The sequence below is a fragment of the Melospiza georgiana genome, chromosome 1, assembly GCF_028018845.1.
Source record: "Melospiza georgiana isolate bMelGeo1 chromosome 1, bMelGeo1.pri, whole genome shotgun sequence".
Taxonomy (NCBI): Eukaryota; Metazoa; Chordata; class Aves; order Passeriformes; family Passerellidae; genus Melospiza; species Melospiza georgiana.
In genome coordinates, this window is record NC_080430.1 from 111,237,750 (window position 1) to 111,254,572 (window position 16,823).

Sequence of the window (16,823 nt, forward strand, 5' to 3'; positions counted from 1 at the left end):
AAGCTTTGGTGCTGTCTGTATTCCTAGATTCCCCCCTGCCCACCTCACCCTGTGCTGCTGCAACACCACTCAAGGTTGCAACCCCCTCTCTTGCAGCTCTCACCCAGCAAGGTGCAGCAGATGGGTGATGTCCCTGAGCAGTCCTGTCTGTCAGGGAAACAGGTCAGTGCTCTGAGTTATGGGGGGCAATGCATGCAGCTGATGAACTGCAGGAAAGGTTGGCACTCAAAGGGTGCACCACAAATCTGCACCACAGATCACTCCCCAGGTGTGATCTGTGGTGCAGGTGTTTCCTCATCACGTGATTGAAATTGGGTAAAAGTCAAGCTTCTTCATATGCCTTTGCTTGTACTGCAGAAAAGGATTAGCTGAGGAACCAGAAAACTTCTTAGAATTCTTCTAGACACAGTAACAACACAGCACATTTTTTGGCAATGCAGTTTCCAGACATGGTGATTAGCCAGAGATTAATTCCTCAAAGGACATTATACCAATTGCACATATATCCAAGCCTAATTTTTATTTCAAACATTTCTTATTGTAAAATGGAGTGTGATACACTGTTGGGTTGTTATCAGCACAATGCTAAGTGCTGCAGGGAGCTGATGCATCAGCCTGTCATGAAATTAGGTAAGTAGATGAGCAAAATGTTGGGGTGTTTTTTTGCCTCTATGTTTTCATAATGTTACTCTACTAATTTCTTTGTGTTTGTTATCCAAATGAAAACCCTACAGGAGCCAACCAGTGCATGCAAATGCCCAGCTGAAAATGCAATTTGGAATTTGTGTAGACGTATTGGGTGGTTGTAGGACAAACTGTTTAGTAAGCAGCGTGTAGTAAATATTTTTAAAAGCTTTATAAAAACTCTTGATTTCATCAGTATCCATATCATTAAGTTTTAATATCCCATGGGAAACATTTTTCATTAAGTTCAGCTTTAGGTTTACAGAACAGAAATTTATCTAGGATGTTTTCACTGAAATTTTAAGGGGTTTTCTGCCCATGCCTTTAACACAGAACACTATTTTTTCTCTGAAAGCCTGTCAGATCAGAGCCTTACTATCTGACACTGACATTTTCTGACCTTTTCTGCGACTGGTTCCCTTGCAAGAAATGCTCACACAAAGTGAATCAAACCAAACATTAAAATACACACAAAAACAATATATTCTTTCCAGGCTTCCTGTTCAAATCTCATTTATTCTGTTCCTGCCTATTCATTTGTAAATTCTTTGTCTCTCATACATTGCAGTGTTCAATGCTGTCAATTAGGAAATTAATAAGGGTGACTGTACAGAATGTCCTCTATCTGAAGCACATATTGTCTCTCCAGTCTTGCTGTATATAAGTGTATCCTGTTATTCAATATATTTATCCTTGGTAGCCCTACATTTTAAAACCCTCCCTCCTCCATAGATGGGACTTTGAGGTATAGAAATAATAGAGGTTGGATCTGCCAAAGGAACTTTTAATATCATACTGTTCCAGCAGCTCTGCCAGGGTGTAAACATGATGAGAATTTAGAATCTCAATTCACCCACTGCCTAACCCTAAAACACAAAGTCTCTAAATAACTAATTTCACACTATGAAGGTTAATAGATGTGTAACCAAGTTTTCCTGAGGATGCCCTAAATAATCCAACCCTTTCCAGTGCCAAGTAGTTAGGATCTTGACACAAAATGGAGTTCAGAAATGAGATGTTTCTCCAAGGTTTTTATGTGGTTGTGCTCCACAAATTGTTCCCAAAATAAATCTAACAAGAAAGTGCTGGGAACAGTGAGGATACTCTTGATTGGTGAGCTACATCAGATACAAAGTTACAGGAATTCCACTACCAAAAACACTGCAGGAACTGGTAATATTTCCACATCTTAAACAAATAATGAGAGGTTGAAATTTATCACAGGACAAGAGCAATGATACATTATCAAAAGTCTTGGAAGATCCAGCGCAAAACACATATTTCACTGACTAAGAAAGATCCCAGGTAAAATCTAGATGCTACAGAGTTTACCAGTTTCAGAATAAAGTACTAAACTTTAGTTTAGTTATTTTAGCAACATCAGATGTAGCTGTATAGTTGAGTCCTTCCAAGTTTGAAGTTAGAACAACATTACCTGAAATTATAATAAAGTATCTGGGGAACACAAACCCAGTCCTCACGGTCTTCTACAATTTCAGCATATTTTCCTCTGCATTATAAATTTATCCCCAAGGCATTTTCATTATGAATGAGAGTACAAGTACTCTAAGAATCTGAAAACAACACCTCCCTTGCATATCCTTGCCCTTGTACTGTCATGAGCGCTAAAATGAATAACGGTGACCTTTAGATTAGCATGACTGACATTTGTACCTCACTTGTTTCTGTTCTTTGCAGATTAAAACAAATATATGTGTAATGGTTCTATGTCCAGTGTATTCTCTCACTTTGCTTTGAAACACTGCAATTGGAGAGTTAACTTTCCTTTTGAAATGAAGCTTACTGTCAGAGGAAAGCTCTGGCTTTGGCAGGTGTCCTATCCTATAAAGGAAGCATTCTCCTTATTTAGGAACACTGGTCTGATGTGTATTCAGAGGAAAAAAATAACCTTAATCTAATAAAAATCAACAATAAGGTTAAAAATTACTTTTTGCCTCCACTTTTAGCCACAAAAATTACTTTTTATCTCACCACCATTCCATTTGTCTCTAAAACTTTCATTTCTTAACAGGTTATAGTTGTAGTATTAGACATGCAATAAAAAATTTTGCATCTTGTTAGGATTGCTCAAATATGTGAATATTGAATGAGCATAAGGTACCTTTTGAACTCTTTCCCTGCTGTACCGTGCTCTGTGAGTCAGCAGCTGGACTATGTTGAATGAAGAAGGCTGCTGATTATCATTCCAAAGGGATATTTTGGGCTTCTGTCAAACCTTTTTCACAGTGCAGGTGAATTTACATTTCTGATCAGGAACCTATTTTAAAGGGCTTTCAACAAAATTTTCACTGGATTTGTTCCATACAAAATTAAAATTATTATTTTCTGAAGAATAAATTCAGATTGAAGAGTGAACTGCAGTCATAATTTTGAATTCCTAGGATCTCAGAAATATGAAGTCTTTTTATTGCTTTTCCCTCTTACATTAATGCACTGTTTGCCTTTAACCCTAATTTAACTTGATTTTCTTTCAAGTTTTACTCTCTCTGGATAGGTTTACTGTTCATTATATTTACATCTTTCATTAGGGGGCAGCAAATAAAGAATCAGGATATGAAATTAATTCTTTGTTTCTATTTTTATAATTCAGCATTAGATCCTGAACTAGTCACTAGATGTCATTCTAACACACCAAATATTTTCTTTGAAATTAGGCAGTGTTCTATTACAAATATTACCTGTCTCCTGAATTTCCATTTAAAGGTGAATGCTTACTTATTGCAATCCCTATTCATTGCAGCTTTAACTCATCAATTGTTTCAATGTTCTGACCACAAAAAAAATCTGCTGGATTGTTGGAGCTAAATGATTAATATCACCAGTAATTCTTGCATTACATTGATTTGTCTTCTGAGACTGATTAAATAATCAGCCACTGCTGAGTTCAAAAGATTTCAAAATTTCATTAATTCTAGTATTTTTGAATGTTGTCTAAAATTGATACTGAAAGTGTATTATTCATTTTCATCTCATTACATCAGGTGACCCAGGAAAGAGCAATATTATGTAGCTTTGGTGTCCATTCTGCTGTTTGAGTGAGTAGTCAAGGAAACAGTGCTCTTACACAATATTTTTCAGTGAAAATTATAGTCAAACTCTTTTCAAAACATGCTTATCAGAGGAATTAAACATCTTTATGTTGTGCTATCATTTTGTAGTAGGGGAAGAGTGGCCAGTGCCAGGGGGATAACAGCAAGGAAATCTGGAGCTTTAACTCTCTGTCTTCCACTCCTTTTGTCCTTTGATCCCTCTGATTGTTGGTATTTCTATGTGAGTGTTGTGGCTAAAATGACACATGTACCTTACTGAAGGAGCTCAGTGTGTACCCAGACCCAAGACTGAAGAGAATGAACACAGGGACAAAGCCAGGCTTTTGTTCTAATCTTTTGCCTTTATTTTCTTATGTTCTTGCTCTTCCTGTCACTCCTCCTTCACTTGAAGACCCAGTGGTATAAGATGGTTTTTTCCAGCTAGATCAATTCTGAATGTTGATTCAGTGTTGAAACATTACTGTAAGATCCTACACGTGTCTGGATACTCTGACTTACAGATCAGGAGCCTATGTATTTGCTGAAGAAATTTCCACCTTCAGTTGTTCAGTGCCCTTTATAGTAGATTACCTCTTGCTCCCCCACCTAGTAAAAGAAAGTGTGTGAATTCCCAACTCAGGATGACCAAAGTCAGTTACTATAAATCAAGTAATAAATTAAAGAAGTTTATACAAATCCAGCTGGTTTTGATTAAGGTAACCTAGGCTGGGTTCCCAGAAGCTGCTCAGAAGAAAGGTGAGGAGTAGCACAGGAAAGCAAAGAACAGCTGAGAGTAAAAAAGGCCCCATCTAATATGGATCAAGAAGGGAACATCCACTGGCAGAAAATGTAGAATTTAAAAAATACCTTTAGAGAAAACTTTAATAGAAAAATGTTTGTAGAATTCAATTTAATTTAAAGAAATCCATCTTGTTACATGCACAAAAAAATGAACCAAATTAAACACAGTAAGAAATTCACACATTGAGAGCTTGTTTCTTGCTTCATATTTTGTTCCTGGTCAATCTTGTGACAGATTAAATCTTCCCTCTGATGATTCATGGACCACTGTAGGAGAAAAGGGTAGGAAAAATGTTAAGCTATGGGTAGAGTTGCATAAAAATTGCTTCTATGCTATTAATTTGTAAGGTATCCTATTGCATTTTGGTCTACAAGTGAACATAATTTTTACCTATTGAAGACCAAGGCAATTTATTTAAAAATATATAATGAATAATATATAATAAAGGCAAAGAATCTTATACTTCATTAAGTTTTATTTAGTTTATTATTAAGTTTTATTAAGTCTATATGGAACCTTTGAATAAGTGCAATTTTTAAATTGACAATTTAGGTAGATCTGTATATATATGCAGGTATGTTTCATAGCACACTGCACACCTACATTGTGACATCTGATGATTCACAGCTACCTAGAAGGCCCATTAAATTAGTTTGATGCAGAACAATGTTTATATAGAAAGTTGCTTATGATTTTCTTTAGTGGAAAACCTGTCAGCAAACTGAAAGCTTTGAATTTCTATCCAGTTCTTAATTTGTGCAACCAGTCCTTTCCCAGGACAATTCTATTGTTGGGAAGGTATTGTTGACACAAGATAAAGGAGAGGGAAGGGGCAAATACTTTTGCAGTAAGGACAAGTGAACTCCTAGTCTAATCATATTTTATGTGAAAACTAAAGACTTGTAGTTTAATCATTATTTTTATAATAGAAATAAGCACTAATTTACTTTTGGGAGCACCTAACTGGTAGATATCACGAGTAGATTCATCTTAAACCAGAGAGGTGCAATGCAATTCATGCATGCTGCTAATTTTCATTTCAAAAATTTCTATTTAAAATATTTTTGGACACAGAGCTCTCCCAGACTACCTGCACAGTGGTGAAAGTTAATTCAAGTGATTGGAAAATGGAGTATGATGTTTGCTTTTATCTTCCCTTCTCTGTATTTCCTCCAGTGGATGTGGGATAAGTGCTGCAGTTTCTAAAACAGCATGACAGTAATGTATAACCCTGCTGAGCCTCTGCAAGATGCATTCTTATTTCTTCCTTCTTGATGTGGGACCCAGTCCTTCTGGAAGAGGGTGCCTCTATACCTTCTGGAACAGTTCTTCGAGCAGGTCAAAGAGGGAGCTGGGATTGACCTTAAAACCCACATTATGATTTTTGTTGCATATGCAGAAAGTAGACTGGCCAGGAATAGACCATGCCCAGTTCTGCATGAAATTGTCTTAAGCTGATCCACTGAATGTTTAAGGGTTGTAACTGGAAGAGTTATAAAAATGAGATTCTGTTACGTAAAAGTATTTCTCGTGCTGTTTGCAAAGAGGACAGAAGAACAGAAGGTCTGAATGCAAGAACTGCAAAGAAGTAAAATGAGTCCTTCAGATACAGTGAAATGCTTTTGTTTCCCAGCCTTTTAGTGAGGAAACACAGAGCCTTTGTCCTAACATGAATGGTTCTTCCTAATTTGAAGTCATCCAACCTGCCTTAAATTACTCTTTAAAGTTATAGCTTCTCTTTGATGTACCTTCCATAATCTCACTGAAAAAAAAATCCTGGGTTAAATTATCCTCTTAGCAGCAGTTATCAGAAGCTAAACAGGAATAAAAGAGATGGATTGCCTGTTTTTGCAATGAAAGATTGAAGAATTGTTGCATAGTTTGACATTTTTATCTGCTGCCCTTTGTCAGTTTAATGTTGGCAGCAAAATCGTTATGCCCTGGACACTTCAATCTTAGCAATTTATAGAATGTACATCAGAAATACTGCATGGTGATTTTACAAAACCCATCACTATAGAGATAATAATTATTTCAAGAAATAATCATGACAGATTGTTAGAGAAAAATCTTCATTCTTTTGTGGAAGAGGAACTCTGTTAGTGTAATTCAGGGCTTGATCTAATAAATAATAATAAATGTAGATGCCTAAAAGAGGTATTTTTCTTTCCACCTACATATAGTCAAAACTAAGACCACAAATTAAATTCTGACATATAAATGAGATCCTTTAACAAGGTCAGATTTCTCTGATTTGAGCCATTTTACATCCCTGTTACAGAGATGCTTGTGATTTAGCTGTACCCACACAGCTGTGTTGAGAAGATGCAATATTTGCAGAAAATTAAAGATTTTTCACACACTTCACTCTTCTATCTCTTGAAGATCTGCAAGCAGCTATGGCTTGCACTGTGCAATGTGCAAAGACAGTGATATGATTTTATGGGCCAGCTGACAGAACTCTGGGGTTTAGTCCAACACCACCCAACCTGAGCACTGTAGAGAGAAGAAGCATTTCTCTCCTCTCCTGGCAGACATAGCCATGCCACCAGAGCCCTCATACTGAGAACAGAATTTCAGGCCTCTGTATAGGCAAAAGTTTCCCATTTTGTCAATGCCAGTCAGATAAAGTGAAGCTTTTGCTTTTGAGACATTAAAGGTTTGGGTCAGGGCCTGAGGGAGACTACAGAGTATAAATCAGTTTTCACTGGTTTATCTTACATAAAGTGTGTGTGAATGCAGTTGTGTAAAAGCTTTAGGACTTTTTCTCCTGTGCAAGTGAGATCCAGTCAAGTCTCTTGAGCTACATGTATACTTCCCAAAATTATTGTTACTTATATTTAATGAGCACCTGAAAAGATGCCTGGTTCTAATAACTCACCTCGGAGTACCCTGTGCTGTTTTTAAGTTACCTTGAGCCGTGCTGTCAATGATCATTATACAATTGGCGCAGCCCTGGGGACTGGGGTGTTGTAGTGCGTTCGGTTAGTTTACTTAATGATTCCCCCATTTTGTGTAGTACTCTTCCATTTTATGTATTGTTTCTCCCTATTCAGTGTAAATGGTTCTGTCCTCCCAGTTTTCCCCGCCTCAGTTTCTGTCTATTATAGGGTTGCTATGGTTTTCCCTATGTCATATAATTTCCCTTCCCTCCATTTCCAAATATGTATAGTTTTTTCTCCTCCCTGGGCCCAGTCAATCACTCCCCACCCCTCCCAGTTTTCCAGAATGTTCCCCTCAGTGGGAGCAGTGATTGGCTGTGGTCCCGGGGCCCCTCCTGTTCAATGTATCCATTGGTTCTCCCTTCAAGTCTGTCATGTTCAGTTCTTCCCCCAACCTCTCCTGATTGGTTCTCTGTAAACCCCTCCCTTGGTTCCCACCTCCCTTTATAACCTCATGCTCTACTACTTTTCCTTGTCACTCCCTGCTGGTCGCCCCCAGACATTAAACCTGTTTGGGCCCCAGGAAGTGTTCGACTCTCATTCGCTTCGTCCTGAATCGCAGCTCTCCCCCGAGACCTCGTCCCGCAGGCACAGCCTGAGGCCTCCGCCGCCGAGGGGTGTCTGGAGCTGCCAGCCTTGGGGCCCTGCCACCGGGACTGACACCCCCGCTGCAGTGGGGCTGTTGGCCGCCCTCATCGCTAGCCGGGTCAACAGGTCTCAGGCCGCGGTCCACGCTGCACTGGGGTTCACTTGAGTATCAGGAATCTGAACTAGACTAAGAGTATGTTCTCATTCTATTAACTCACAGTGTTAAATATAGCCTGGTTGAACATGAGGAGATGGGAAAAAGTGCTAAGAGGAAATTGCAAGATGGCACAAAATAACAACCTGGAGGAAGTTTAGCTCATATTTTGGCTTTAGCATGAAGATTTCTTCATGAAGTTGCTAGCTTCCATTAAATTATCACCTGGACAGCCATTCCCTTCTTTTTTCTTTTGTAAGAAACTAAATACTGCAGGTCAGGCCACTCCTTTGTGTCCTCCTGGAAGTCCCTCTTATCTTCCTTCCTCCACTCCGCTCTGTTTCCTCCCTCAATTCCTGCCTCAGGAAGCACGAAGAGCTTTGAGTATCCCCCGTCCGTCCATATAATTAACCTCCATCTCCCGAGCTCCATCAGGTGGAAATGCCCCACTACACATACATTAGACAGTCCCTTTCCTGCGTAGCCTTCCGCAGTTCTGTACTTTATTTGAGCTGGTTCTGGAGGGCAATCTATAGGTCCACTTGCTTTCTTTCAAGTGATTATTTGCAGCAACTCAGTTAAAGAAGGCATGGAGTCGCTACTCAGTGTTTTTTTTCTTTTCATAGAATAGCAGGGAAAAGCAATGTGGATTATTTCTAGTGGAGATTACTGCTCAAGGCTATGCAGGCATAAAGGTAGTCAGGCTGGATTGGTCAAAAGTGAGGACAACTTTTCTGAAAATGATAGCTTTTCGTTTAAGACAAAGACCTAGTGTACTAAAAGGGCCTTCACACCACAATAGAAAAGTGGTTAGATGGTGAGGTTCACTCCAGGAGTGTGCTGGTGCCAGCATTCTGCCCCAGTACAAGCTACGTGATAAATGGAAGAAGAACCATAGGAAAAAATACAACACTTCTTAGCTGGGCAAAGGAAAATTCACTTAATAATTGGGGAAGTGCCTCTGAAGGCAAGTACCATCCATTTTGCTTTTTGTGTGTGTAAAAATTATCCCTGTCATAAAAACAGATGGAAAGAGCCTTCAAAGTTGAGCTACTTTCCTTTGCAAAGCATTTGCCTTCTATTTTCCTAAAAACTTGCATGAGGAATTAGCTTGGGCACTGGTAGAAGGAAAAGGAGTGAAGCAATTTGCCCAGTGGTAATCTTTAGCCATTTAAAGCCTTGAGCTGCTTTAATTCTGCACTAAATTGGCTCTGGCAACATTCAGTCCTGTTTGTGTTCAAAGCTTGGCTTTCCACTGCTTCAGTTGGAGGAAAGCATTTGTCCTCTGTCGCCAGGTTGTGTTGCTTCAGCTTGGTGGTGTCCACAGAGCACCAAATTGTTCAAGTCTCCAAGCCCAAAGTACTTCAGACTCATCTCTTGGGTTTTGCACTGAAATTGGCTCTGGGTGCCTACACAGCTTGTTACTGCTGAAAGGCTCCTCACTGCTTTTGGCAGGGAAGTTTTTTCCTGGTTAAGAGCAATACCTGAAAAAAGTGAGGACAGGCTTGGTGTGTGCAAAAAAATATATCTGATGCATAAAAAAAAAAATCCATAAAGGAAGTCTCAACTCTCTCCCCACACCTTGTGGTGTCTTCAGACATTCAGGCAGAAAGCTGGCCAAAGAACAGAGCACCTGAGTGCAAAAGCAGGGCTTTAGGCACTGAGCCATCTGCCTTCTGTTCTACTGAGAGTGGCAAAAAAATATACATTTATTCTGCAAAAACTGATTTAAATTTTTAAAAATCCAGAAAGCTGAAAACTGAAGTCTTCGGTTCATGGGTGTGTGACTCAAAATTAATTGCTAAATCTGCTATACAATAAGATCAGTTAATTAGGGCTCTGTGGTTCCTTGCATATTGGGGACACGATCATCTGACTTTGCTGTTTGTATATTGCAATGTACTGAAAATAGAAAATAAAAGTTACACATGACAAGGTATTGATTAATTGTCTCCAAAAAACAAAAAGACAAAACAGCATTAACCAATTATACAAATCTTTAAAAGACAAACCCGTGGAAACAGCATTTCCTTCTGTTACGGCTTCGTTTGGAACAGCAGGCTGTGCTCCTGAATTAATTTTACAGCTGAGACACAGCTAATCCACAAATAAGCCTGTTACAGTTGGTGGGCATAACAAAAGGAATGCTTGCCAATAGGCACACATGACAACTGGAGCTTGAAGGCAAATTTAAGGGGAAAAGTATTTTTGGTATTACATTAAAACTTTAGGAGTAGGACCTCAGAGAAAAATGTATCCACAAATATCCATTACTGTTATAGATTGTCATGAGAGCACATGCTCACAGGGCATCCACAAATATGAGAAAAGCTCTTTTTAATATTCCCACTGATATAAAATTATATATTAAAACGTGGAAACTCACATTTTTCTCATTCTTTAAATTAGTTTCTTCGACAGAGAGGACTAAAATGTTAGACTAAATTTATTTTTAATATGCTATTACTGAAACTTATTTTCAAGATATTAAATATTGAAGCACAGAAGAATTTCTATTTGAACAGGAATAGTACAGGTGAGATCCTAGTCCTTCTGAAGCCATTACCCTATCTCCTATGCTTTCTAAGGAGACCAGAATATTATTCTGAAAATGCAGGTACATGTAAAGCTTAAAGCTGGCAACTGTAAGAGAAATTTACTCTGGAACCCCTTCCATTTTCAGGGAATTTGTAAACTTCAGGAGTTTCAGGCATTAATAAGTAGGCTCATTCATATCATCTCCTTATCCCACAGAACTGATGCCAGCCAGGAGAGTGACCTCACTTCCCATGTGTTGACACCTAGTACATGCAGGCAATGCCAGATTTTTTAAACATCCATAGAGCAACACAAATCCCAACCCTTGGGTGCAGAGATGAGGAAGAAATGAGAGGCTGGTGGAAGGTAAACTGTCTGTCACCTATCTCCTGTATGCAATGCTTTCCTAATTAAAATTACATTCAGGCAAACATTTGAGCAAGTGCTAATTTAGGTAATCACTTCAATAGAACGGTTCTTATGCTTAAACATCATATAAATAATGAAGTGTTTTAAGATGTAAATCTGTCATTTGCAGAAAGACATATAAGGAGCCTTTTAAAAGCCAGTTGTTTGCATTTTCTCAAGAAAAAAAGATTTCTGTGTTTGTCAAGCTATAGAGGGTTACAGATTGGTTCAAAATACACATTCTTAGTACATACACCTAAATTCAGTGGCTAATTATAGTCCCATTAAGACCATGTGTTCTACATCATTTGAGGAAAAATATAAAAGGATACCAGTAGTGTGAAATTTATTGGCAAGAAGGAATTTCCTAGTTTATAAGGGAATGCATTGCTAATAAGGGCTTTAATGTGAATAAATTGATGCTTTAATGGTAATTAATTCCAGTGTGCATTGTTTAAACTTAACTGTATGTAGAGGAGCAAGTATAATTTAAAATGTACTGGCCTTTGCCCAGCGGTCTGGAAAATGCACTGCAAAAGTCAAAATCATAAGACAACTGTGCAAAATATTTTGTTATCATATCAAGAGTTGAACTGCATGATTGCTATTAAAACCAGTGTAAGTAGCAGGGCTTGATATCGTCTTTGTATTGCTTCACCATTGCTATCTCTGCAACTCACAGAAATTTTTAGCAAGCTCAAGTTTTAAAAATCCAGCCTTGAATATTTACAGAGAAGTTTGCATTAGATTTGCAGATGCTCTGCCAATAGCATTTGTGCAAGAAAATATTTTAATGATGCTAACATATTTGGTCTTGGCTTAAGATATTGGCAAGTTCAATTTCAACATATTTGACTGCTTGCTACCTCCATGGGTTTCCAACAGAGGTGATCCATCTTCTGTTTTGAGCTTCTTGAGCAGCACTGGAGTACTGTAACAGCCAATCAATCTCTGACTACTCCAAGAAAAGGGTTCCTTTATCAAGAACATGTTAAAAGAGTAGCTATAAAGAGTAGGTGTGCCAGCTCTGGAAATTCCTGCTGCAAACCCTGCTGTGAGAGCTATGCAAAAAAAATAAACAACTTTTTTTTTCTGATTTCAGGTTTGGGTGTGATACAGTGGTTTAGGGTGCCAGTGTTTTCTCAGGAGAACATTAATTTTTCTCTGGACCACATTAATTAGCTTGCAATAAACCACACAGCAAGAGGGTGATAATTTTGGGCAAATATATGCAATTGGGACTCTTCAGTGTTTTCTGTCTTTTGACATTTACTTATCTCTTCCTAATGCAGAGAGTGCACACAGGTAAAATGCCCCTGGATTAATGGTGAGACTGGGGGCTGGCCAAGGGAGCAGCAACTGCCTCCTGCGTGGCCAAGCTGAGGTGAATCCATGCTGGTACCGTGGTGAAGCAAGCACTGGGCTGTGTCAGAAGAGCGCGTTTCTCAAAGTTGATGGAAATTTTTCTCCCACACTTCGGATGGTCCCACATTCAAGCAATAATGTGCACCACCCTGCATCAGTACCAAAGCAAGCTGGCACCCTGTATGGTGTTTAACTCCCTAAGTAGGAGAAGCTTTGCGAAAAAAGAAATCCATTGATCAAAGAAACTCTCTCATTCTTTGTGTGCAGCTCTTCTTTTCATCCTCAAGCAGTTTCTGGGTTTAATGTAGTTCTTTCCTCTGTTCTATCATGGATGAGAAGAACAAGACCATGATTCCCTTTGTGAACTCTGAGCTGTCTGCTCAGTATCAAGATGAAGAGCTCATCTGCACAATAGAGGCAGGCTTTTCAATCTCTAGTTAGAGACAAGTTCCCAGCATGGAAGCAGCCAAAATCATGCTCTTGGGCAGAATTTTAAGACAGTCTTTGTCAGTGGATTCATAGATCCAGCCCTCAGCTATGAGAACACCCAGAGCAATGCAGTGCAGTGCAGTCCAGAGTGGACCTGTGCAGTCCCTGACTGCAAGGTACTTTTGCTGTGGTTAGATCTCCCAGCAATCACACAACATGACCCAGCAAACCATGACAGGTTTGCGGCGAGGCGTAAGTGGCCAAAGGTCAGGCTAGCAGAAGGTGAAAGGCCGACGCCTCTGCTGCAGCAAAGGCCAGCCCCCCTTGGCGTCTTGGCCTTGGGCTGGGCTGGATGGCGGACCGGATTCGCAACGCAGAGGAGATGAGGAAAGGAGTGACCACTTGCTGGGGGTGGAAGTCAGTTTATTGATGGCAGGTAGGCACCAACAGAGGGGAAGCACCGACCAGCAAATGGCAAAGAGCAAAGGGAGAGGCAAGGTTTTAAAGGCAAGGGGTGGAGAAGGGAGGGATGCCCAGCTAGCCAATAGGTATGGGAGGTACATAACCTAACTGACATACAAAAACAACCAATAAATACAAAGTGAAGGAGGGACCCTGGGACCACAGCCAACCACAACCCCCAGAGAGAAGAAGGTTCTCGAAGGCTAGGAGGAGTGGGGGGTGATTGACTGGGCCCAGGGAGGAGGAAAAGTTTACTTATAAGGAAAATTATGAGAGGGGGAAATTATATAACTTACTTAACTGACAAAGCCAGGGGGAAGAGGTAACCATGGAAACGTAACTGACAAAGGGCTTGTGGCGGGAAAACCGGGGAGGGAAGAACCATTTTACATAGAACAGGGGGGAACAATACATAAAATGGGGGGAAAACCGAGAAACTTAAGAACACACTAAGAACAACCTGTGTTGACAGGTTAATATAAATACTCCACTTTAAAAGCTAGGATAGAAGGCATTCAGGTATCTCTAATGGCCCACATGTACTATAAACTGGGGTAAGCTCAATCTGTATGGCAGCAATCATCCAGTGCAAAGCCAAAAAACGGTTTAGGATTTATATCTGGAGGCCCACATATTTGATTTTAAAAGCACATTCACAGCATCCCAGATATGTGTTCAATATGAGGGGTCTAACAAAAGCTGGCTAATTTATAAAGACCAAATGAAAAACCAAAAAGTTGTAACACAGTCAAAACTGTGTCCATTTCTTTAAAGTTGATAAACACATTTTCTCAGTGTATCAATTTTACTAACCTTCTATTGAAAGACTTCACACCTATCTTTCCTGAGTTGAAAAAGTCAGCACTCTTACAAAAAAAAAGATAAAATGTATTTGGTGCATCATACCAGAAGTTTTGTTTGAGATTTTTTTTATTTCTGCAGAAATGCTTCTTTTCAAGTAGGAGGTATCATTGATAAACATCTCACTGAGTCCCAGCTATAATATTTTTTTGAAAAAAACCTTTATGATGTTAGCTGAAATCCACTTCAAGATACTTGAATCCAGGCATGCATAGTAGTTTATTTACAAATTTTAAAATTTTACAGAGGTAGTAAAATCTAGTATCTAGTCAATTCAATTATTTTGACAATGGGAAAACCTGGATGTGAGAAGAAAAATACTGATCTCTAGATAGTTTGGTTTTTTTATTTACATGCACTAAACTAGAATAATCTTCTCTGCTCAGTGCAACAAGAGCCTCTATGTTATTGGTAAGTAAAAATTAAATTTCTGGTTAACTTACCAAAGAGTTGGTGAAAACTCGGAGTAACAAACATATATATATATAAATTATCATTTCTCTGTTAATACTCTACAAAATAACAACTCTTATACAGCACATGTAATATCTAAATGCCTCATCATAAAAAAATGTACTCATCCAGCTTCATTGAAACACTGATTCTTGTTCCTCCAGTTTCTTTTGCTGCACAAAGTAGAAGAATTTTGATATTCTCATTTGCTGATGATCTCTTTTTCAGAGGTCAGGAGTCCTGCCTCATTTTGCTATCTTAGCAGTCTTAAATTGTGATGCTTTCTGAACCATTTCTGTTAATTTTTCAACACACTGAAAAAAACTCACGAATTTCACTATCAGCACATAACTAATAAAAAATTTCATTTATAGAGCATTAGCAGGTAACTGTCAAAATACATTGACAGGTACCTTACAATGTTTCAGTGTTAAACAGCAGATTGAAGTAGTCTATTAAAACAGCTGGTTTGTGTCACCAAAAGAAGCATTAAAACCTCCTCATCATCTGAGGCACAGAAGTGTAGCAGAATGCCTCAAATTACTGCCTCAGGAGACTGAAAGAAAATGAGGAGAACAGGTAAATTGGGAGAAAAGCACTGAATGTACTATTACACACTGTACTACCTTATTCGATTAATAGACCCTCTTGTGGTTATCAGCTAATTCCATGAAAAGATGTTTTAAGATACAAAAAACCATTAATATGACAATAAGATGTAATTAAAATTACATATGAAATAATACATAATAATAATAAAATAGTAGGTGCCTCTTCCTTTTTGTGGCTGGCGTCTTCTCCAAGCAGCTCTCAGTTTGCACAAGCAGCTTCAGTCTCAAGGACATCTCTGTCTTTTCTTACTTTCCAAGTGAACTGTTTGAGCTGCTGCTTGTCAAGAGTGGAAAACATTGCCAGAGATCACAGAGTTTCTCCCCTGAGGAAGTCAAGTGCTTCTGTTTCTCTTCCAGTTTTCTAAAAAGGAGAATCTTCTACCCAGGCAAGCTGTTTCCTCAGTGTATGAAGTGCCAACCCACCCCAGGCTCAGCTTCAGAGGGCAGAAGTCTCTAGGGACTCAGAAAACTTTCTCCTTCGTGGAAAAGTATTTAGGCTTCCAACATTGCTCACTACAGGAACTGCTTTCAGATTTTCAGAGCACAGAGCAACGTGAACTTTTCTGCTTACCCCATTTTACAAGTAAAACACATCACAGTAACCAGACTCTCTATTTATAGCAATAAAGTTCAATAGCATGCAAAGACTGGGGGAAACAGAATGAAGGCTTTGTTCATCTGTTGCAGCAAGAGTGGATTTTGACATTTTTCTTTGAAGAAATTCATAGACCAAATTTCAGATAAAGACAGTAAGTACATAAATAGTGCTTTTCTGAGTCAAGACTAAGTAGCACATTCTTTTCAGTAAAGTAATTGTAGGATTGTGAATGTCCCCAAAACTGTAGATTTAAAGACAGAATTCTGTTTGCTATTCATTATGTTAATCCTTCAGTTTTCTTTATTGAAGTTCATATTCTCAATCTTATGGCTTTTCATATTATTTGGGAGTTCACTGTAGGAGGAAAAAGTCAATCCATTAAAGTCATTTGCATATCAGAATAGTTGACTGAACACAAGGCTCAAACATTTTAAACTAGAAGAAAATAAAAAATACCAGCAGGTACTGAGTAAATCCAAGTTTAGCTTTGGCCACCACTGAGAAATATTTGTCATAAACAAATGTATGATTATTTGCCTGCAGGAACTTTTATTTCTTATTACTTGGAGCATGGCAAGTATTCTTAAGCAAGAGATTATTTTCATTTCAGAGCCTTGTATTTTGTTTTGTTTAGCATTATTACAGAGTTTATAACTTAATTCCATGTCTCATCACCAGTTAAAAGTAAACTGCGTAGAAGCTCTCGGTAGAAGAAAATATGTAGGATCCACATTTCACTTTTTGTTCAACCACAGTATCAATGCTGCATAGACACCCTCAAGGGTGATCATTATAAGGTTTCCTTGTTTTAAATTAACTTGTGGTTGTGCATCACATTAGTTTAATTAATTTAAGTGCCAGTAAGTCAAACAGCTGTA